Source organism: Nannobrachium achirus (genome assembly GCF_963921795.1).
Source record: "Nannobrachium achirus genome assembly, chromosome: 10".
Lineage (NCBI taxonomy): Eukaryota > Metazoa > Chordata > Actinopteri > Myctophiformes > Myctophidae > Nannobrachium > Nannobrachium achirus.
Window position 1 is genome coordinate 5,330,409 of NC_137819.1, and position 8,107 is coordinate 5,338,515.

Below are 8,107 nucleotides of genomic sequence, written 5' to 3' on the forward strand. Positions count from 1 at the left end.
GGAAAATGTGTTTACAGTACACGGCCGCGCGACCCCTCATCAGCTTACAGTCATCAGACGAGGTAAACGAACGAGCGCCGTATTGACGCGCCGCGACCTGAAAAATTGAGGCGAACAGGAACGTTCAAAGCAGAATAAGAGTTAACATTCACCAGGTTAGCATTCACCAGCATCGGCAGGTCAGCATTCACCAGCGTCGGCAGGGTTAGCATTCAAAAGGTTAGCATTCACCAGTGGCGGCAGGTCTGCATTCACCAGGTTAGCATTCACCAGGGTTGGCAGGTTAGCATTCAGAAGGTTAGCATTCACCAGCATCGGACTAATGGGACGTCGGAACAATGAGACGTCGGACCAATGCCATGGGGGACTGCCCATAAGTCCAGGCTGAGGGAATAGAGCTGAGGGAACATAAGGTCTATTTCTGGGCTGAGGGAACATAGGGCTGAGGGAACATAGGGCTGAGGGAGCTTGAGCATGGACCCTCGGTTGAAACCTGGTTAGTTTCCATTGTGAGTTAACAGTAACATCCAGTCTAGAGCCCGCCTACTGTATCCGGTAATTTGCACAAACACATACCAGTATATGCAGCATTTCCGTTGCAGATGAGATCTACAACCTGCAAAGAGAGTTTGTCCCCGCCTCTATGGTGGAACTACCGTACTTCACCAGTTTACTGTAAACCAAGTGATTTAGGAGAAGCTGTCCATGTGAAAGAGAACTAGATTTCAGTAGGATGTGGTTTCTTTTGAGTATTTAGTGTTTGTGAATACATTAAGCTATTTTACAATGAACATTTTACTATATAACAATCCACTCATAAAAAGTAGGCATATGTCTATTTTAAATATTTGAATAAAGCAACTGCTGAACCAGTCGACATCTCAATGCTGCAGTCCATAACTTTGTATTGTGAATAAAACATTATTTTAACCATGGTAGAGTATGTTAACTAGAAAATGTGCAATTTGTGAAATTGCAAGTGTGGTTGCCCTGTGGTTCAAATCATATTTGAGTTTTGGGAAGTGAACTTCCATTATTTTGGGGGCTATGTTTGTTTACCAGTAAGTAAATGTATCTTGTGCATTGTAATGCATTACTGGGCTGATTTGACCTATGTGGGACCAGAGCCTGCTTTTAGTGTGTCAATGAACAAAGTTCATCCAGGTTCATCTAACCCTAACAGGGCATCTATAAACCCTAACAGGGCCTAACAGGGAATCATCTGGGAATTAATATATATAATATATATCCATATACATATATGGTCTTTTTCGGGGGGAATGCCCATATATGGACATATATGGTCTCATGTGGTCTATGATGTCATCAGGGACGTGCTGGCCATTGGGAAAAGCGAGACAACTCCCGAACGGCCGGTTCATTCCCGGCCGGTCCAGGCTGGCCATTAGGAAAAAATGTAAAATAAAATGTCGGCCTTTGTTCCATTTTGGGGGCTGGGCGGCCAACAAAGTAAATCGTCACTGTCGGGCAGAAACCCCGTATCTCCAAGTTTCAAATTTGTATTTTTTTTTTTCGCAAAGCAAAGCCCTGCTTCATCACACATTACAAGGCCGTCGCACAAAAGTAGTGAAAACAGCAGATCTACAAGCAGGCGTTGTGTGCTTGTGTAAATTCATTCACTAATAAATTAATATCAATTAAACGATACAACTTTTCTCTTAGCAAAATGCAACCGCACGATTCCCGATGAAGCCGGTCGATTTGACATTTGCGAGTGTGTGGCGTGAAAACTGTGGAAGGAGTAGGCAGACAAACTTTTGGACTGAAAAATAGCAGATATACAAGCTCACAGCGCGGCACCGAGTGCCGCGCTGCGAGCTTGTAGATCTGCTATTTTTGAAAAATCATGAAAATGTGTGCAAATCTTTATGTATTTTTTAAGCGAACATTTGTAACTCAACTTTTGCTTCTGGGGGGTCCCTGGAACTCAATATTTTGATATGGGGTTCCGTGGCCAAATACATACCATTTTGGGGGTCCTTCACATGAAAAGGTTTGAGAACCTCTGACATAGTAGTCTCTCAAGAACAGACTAACTGAGCTCCAGTTAAGTGAAAAGGACCTTTTCTTTGACGATGGCTGGCCAGATTGCTGACATATAAACATGGGTCTTTTCCAAAAATCTTAGAAGGATTCAAAAGACACACATCGGGTCAAAATTCTAATTTTCACAATTTTTCAAAAATAGCAGATCTACAAGCTCGCAGCGCGGCACTCGGTGCCGCGCTGTGAGCTTGTATATCTGCTATTTTTTTATATTTAAAGCATAACATATTGCATCATAATGTGTTCAGGTCTAAATGGGTTAATAGTATTATTAACATGATATTCCAACGTCTACCTCAGACCAGCTGTCAGTTCTGTTGTTGCAACTGCTGTCTCCCTGCTCTTCTACTCTGTGGTCTAGTAGGACACCTGCTGGTTGACACGAGCTACTGCGTCTACTGTAGTCTCAGCATCATGTTGGCGATATTGTTGCCTCATAGCAGGTTCACGTTAATATCTGAATGTAATCGCCCTATGTCAATAGCATATTGGTAATACAGAATTTGCAGAAGATTTGTTTTTTAACATGCAAGCACCAGTTCTAAAGTAATAAATAAAATCAACCAACAAACTCGTTTCCTACAGAGGATCGCCCCAATGGTCAATTTCAACACACTGAAGACCATAGCTGGTGCAATAATCCAGCCCCTCTTTGACTACGGAGTTCAAAGTGGAAAGCCTTACCGAAGGCCATAAAGGAGTGTGGATCACTAGCATCCTTTAAAATTGCCCTGAAAAACCACTTACAGGCAGCAGCCGTTCGCAACTGGTAAAAAAAACTAACCTAGCCCAAGTTAGGTCGCGCTAGGATTTTTAACAGCCGGTCACCGTGACCGGCATGATTAAAATTTATCGGACATCTGATAAAAAATACCGGACATAATAATTTTAATGCATGGATGACAAGCAGGTGCAAAAACATAGCCAATACCAACAGTTTAAGTCCTGCTGTATAGTTGGGACTGAACTAATTGAATGTAAAGGAGTAGTAGGCTGTACAAATAAACATACAGCTTCATCTTGCATAAGGAAATTAATTATATTGGACTACTCACGCAGGCTGTGTGTTTGCACACATACTGCATGGTTTCATAACAAGTTGTTTCTGTTCTGCATCATATTTCAGGCCAACACATAATAATGTACAGAATAATGAGAAATAGTCTGAAAGTGGGGTCTGCGCAATGTGTCACTAGTATGGTCGAGTGGTCACGATCATCCTGCATCTCTGTTATGCAACTTTGGGAAGGTTGAAAAGGCTTTGGTGGTGATCTCGTACAGTTTCCATAACATCTCCTCATAAAGAACTTCAATCGAGTGTATAAAGTTTGTTTTATATGGGTTGTACCGTTGTAGTTGCCCTGTGTGTGCCTTCAATAATTCCCATGGGTTCACAGTGCGCATTGCAAAATGACGCTGAAATGGACTGCTGTCTTCTCTCTCCCCCAGCGCCCCGTTCGCAAATTAATGTTTAGGCTAAACAGTTCTGATAATACAACTTATTTTTGACTGTCCATTCATGTACTCCCACACGGAAGAAAAATATATGAACATATATGTTTTTAATATATGCATGCATATATGTCTAACATATATGCCACATATAAAAAAATGGCCGCCTATATGTCATATATGTGTGCATATAAACATATATGTACATATATGTATATATGCACACATGTTTATATATGGTCGCAAGATATATGCACATAGCCTACCAGTCAAAGGTTTGGACAGCTTCTATTCAATGTGTGTTTGAGAAGCTGTGTCCAAACCTTTGACTGGTATGTACACATATATATGTAGAATATATGCACATATATGCACAACATATATGTACATATATGTGTTAAATGATACACATACCATACTCTCTATATATACCTACAGGAATACAAAATAAAACACACAATCTTGAAGTCATTATTAGCATTTATTCACATACAAGCAGAACTCAACTGACACTGATACTGTATGTTCCATTTGAAAACTGAACTGACGACATATCGACTGCTGTAGCCTGGCACATTAATGGCCACACATTGTGTGTGTGTGTGTGTGTGTGTGTGTGTGTGTGTGTGTGTGTGTGTGTGTGTGTGTGGGCAGTAATGAACATACAGGCACATACTTACAGAGAATGCAAAATGTCCATTGGTCAGTGCAAAAAAGTAGAAGTGACATGGGCTGGACTCCCAGCAAAGCCGCACAGGAACAGTCAGTAACAATTATTCCAGTTAAGTTACAGTTGTCCAAACGACCGCTGTGTCTCTCATTGTATAACATTCACAAAGGACTTTCCCAGTCTCTCACATCTCCGTCCTGGGTAGATGAATCTATCGGATCCTCTGTCCAAGGAAGGTGGAGGGGGTGGGAGGATATCCAGCGTCCTAGCCATTTGCATCCTGGCCAATTAATCCTCCACCCCCTACAAGGAGAACCCAACAACAGAGCCCGCCTTCCTCACCAGTCTGTTGAGTTGAAGGTGTCACTCGCTCAGTTGTTCCTCCCCAGCACGTTATTCCACATTAATAAAAAAAAAAAACTGTTTGGTGGCAAAACGATCGCAGTCTTCTCAGGAAGAACAGCCTGCTCTTCCCCTTGCTGTGAATCACCTCAGCGTTGTCCAACCAGTCTTGATGTTTCCACCGATACTGCCTTCCATCCAGCTCCGGTGCTATACCGTAAGATTGGAGACAGAGAAGATGAAATTAGCTATAATAGCACATTAAACATGTTTTCCCCTAGCCCATATAGAACCTCTGCTGCATACTGTTATGCACCGCGGGATGGAAAATCATACTCTGGGAGCATGGAACTACCTTTACTTTTTGGATAGAACCTCTACCTCGGCGTGGAGGCATTCTACTGCAGCCCAGGGATATCCGCTTAGGACCTCATCTCGAGGAGCACAACGGTATGCAGCGGAGAGTGAGGTTCTATATGGGGCTAGTTTTCCCCATGTTCGGTCCTTTCAGTCAGTGGGGGATGTTACAATATTACATTAAAAAGTATTTGACTAGACTGGGAGAGACTCTCACCACTAGCAACATCATGTTGAAGCTGGGCAGCATTTCTTTACTAACTACTGCACAATGTGTCAGACACATTATTTCCCACATATAACCAATGCAATGGTGACATCATACTGTATATCTGAATATACTTTACAAAACGTGTAAGTGTAAGATAAACTTACTTTGAATCTTTTCCACTTTGGTGGGGTCCAGCATATGTTTGCCCTCGAGCTCTGGAACAACACCATGCCTCCCTGTGACAACTGCATCCTTCCAGTTCTTCAGTCGTGAAGAATTTGTCAAACAGCTGGTGGAACAGGCGACTGCAGTCCTTCTTAGCACTGTGGTGAATGGCTACCTGTTCCAACGAGAACACAGAGTCCACAGCCAGTGAACAAAGATTCCATGATTAACACATTTCACAAAGTTTCTGCTCTTCAAGTGGACCATGGAAACAGACCATTGTGTGATCTAATTAGGCCTGGTTTACACTGGCAGCCAAACCCAGCCTGAATCAGATCTGTGTCACATCCGGGTTGGAATCTGATTGGTTCCATGTGACCATTTAAGCCAATCGGATTCCAATCTGAATGTGACTCAGATCTGATTTAGGCTGGATTTGACTGCCAGTGTAAAGCAGGCCTAAAGGAAACTTAACTTTCTAGCTCTAACAGATCACAAAGCGTAGTATGGGATATAGTTAAGATAGTTAATCTTCTCACTGTAGTGTGAAATGTATATTGAACATGTTCGTCTACCTCCCAAATTTTTACCTGGACTATAATCGTACCATCAAAAATGTAAAATCCATTATACATTTATACATACCTGGATATAGCTCTTGCACCTCAATGGCCAACACCTAAACTTTTCACATTGGATCTGCCATCTCCATGTCCCCAACCATCTCAACAAGTCCCTGTAGAGCTTGCAGGTGTTCAATGCCTGGAATGAAGAGGAAAAAATATTATGACAATCCCAACATATTCAAAGGTTGAGTACAAATAAGTGTTAAATAGCGCTATATTCTGATAACAGTCATTGCTATGCCATTGCTATGGAATATTTATTTTCTCAGTAGCAGGGATTGTCATGTTCAACGGCAACCTTCTCTCCCCATCTCTCCAGTAAACAAAGTAAAGTGAGACAAAGAAATGAGCTGACAGAATTGACAACTGCAACACTATGCTTCATTTTTTGTGAATGGTGGGTGGCCAGCCAGGGTAGGGGATATTTATAACAACACACCGGGGGTCTAGAGTAACTTAAAGAGATATTCCAATTTCAAAATTACTTTTTGTCATTTTAGCATCTAATCAGGCTTTTGGGAACACCCAGGACAGTTTTTGAATTTCTTCATTCAGTATTTAGATTTAGAAGCAGACACATATCAGTCGCTGATTACAGATGAGCATGGTCATCGCATAATTTCAGAAAAGTATAGTTTTAAGGGTGAATATTAGGGACAGTACAGTGAGCCATCTTAAAAACTTTAATTGAACTGTAACCTTACCTAGATAAACTTCAAAAGGTGGTCAATGGCTTGTCGGGCTGAGAGCTTTCCTGGTCTCGTTGCGGCCTTGAGGTGAGGGTGGCATGTGGTGGATAAGGCAAGATGGAGGACATCTCACTGTCCCATCCTGAAAATACAAGGGTGGGGGGAAACAAATACATTTTTACTAAAATCTGTTTACATTTTGGTTTCAAAACCATCCCCTCTTCCATTAGTATTATTCCTTTAATTCCAGCGTACCATTTTCCAGTTCTTCTGTTGTGGATTCAGCATTATGAAGCAGATCTACATGGTCGCCTGTCTGGGCGAGTCCACAGCTTTGTTCAAGGACTTACTGCATGTAGTGAGTAAGTAGGCCACTTCTGCAGCGATGTCATCACCAAACATCAGACTGAAATCCTGTATCTGCAGACAGGATGGAATACAGACAACATGGCATACATTTTAATGGGTTCACCCTATGACCAGGGATGTGATCTGTTTAAAGTCATTTTTCATTTCAGTTTGACTTTAAGGCAAGACAGTTAAAGAGCGACATACCATTCCTGCAATGTCAAGAAATCTTGTAAAGGTGGTGAATATTTCAGAGGACTTCACTGGGTCATGAACCATTGTTTGGCGATGGGTGAAGGTCTGTTTCATCTTCTCCTTGACCATCATCAGTGCGATGCCCTCAAGACACTGGGTTTCTGTCGTTAGCTGAAACCCACTCCCATCTACTGGATTGTAATACTGCTCCTAAAAAACAAGAACGTGTTTTATTTTTTCTCCTTAAAAAACTAAACACATGCCCTTGTCTGGAGAATTGCTAAAATCAAGGTCAACAGGTCTGATATCTGTGACGATCAACTTGTTGGGGTTAGGAAAAAGGTATGTACTTGTAGGGGTTAGGAGAAAGGTATGTTGGGACTTGGGACTAGTTCTGACCAATGGGCCATGGCTTGGAGCAGTGGTTCCCAAACTATTAGCTCAAGAGAAATTATGCCCAGGACCCAAGCTAGTGAAAACAGCAGATCTACAAGCTCACAATGCGGTGCGACGCATTGTGAGCTTGTAGATCTGCTGTTTTCACTAGTTTAGGCCATTTTCACTAACTACTTTTTTATACAAATATAAGGGACGTTAAAAAATGTGTCTGCGACCCACATATGGATCCCGACCCACTGCTTGGGAACAAGTGGCCTAGTGGGCACCCACGCGATTTGCTACAATGTGATGTTGGGTTTAGTTTCTCAAAAACGTTAAGACAGTTTTTACCCCTTACACCAGAGGGCCACTTGTCTTTTTACTGGACCCCCTTGCGATGCCCACCACAGTAGCAAAAATGCACTATAGGCCTATGCACATTAAAAAATTATTTAACATGTGAAATTCTAACTATAATCAAAATCACATACCTGTGTTTCTTCTCTTCTTTTGTCCCTCTGAGGCTTCGTTTTGAAGTGTTTTCACTCTCCATGCAAGAAACCCACTCCCATCTACTGGATTGTAATACTGCTCCTAAAAAACAAGA

At 41.9% G+C, this 8,107-nt stretch overlaps 1 long non-coding RNA gene across 1 annotated transcript; it reads right to left on the reverse strand.

Moving 5' to 3' along the window:
- Positions 1–5,962: 5,962 nt before the first annotated feature.
- LOC308292439 lies at positions 5,963–6,972 on the reverse strand. The gene is made up of 3 exons (XR_013962399.1): positions 6,835–6,972; positions 6,595–6,721; positions 5,963–6,026 (listed from the first exon to the last, which is right to left on the reverse strand). It is a non-coding gene; the product is annotated as an uncharacterized lncRNA (long non-coding RNA).
- Between the last annotated feature and the right edge of the window lie 1,135 nt (positions 6,973–8,107).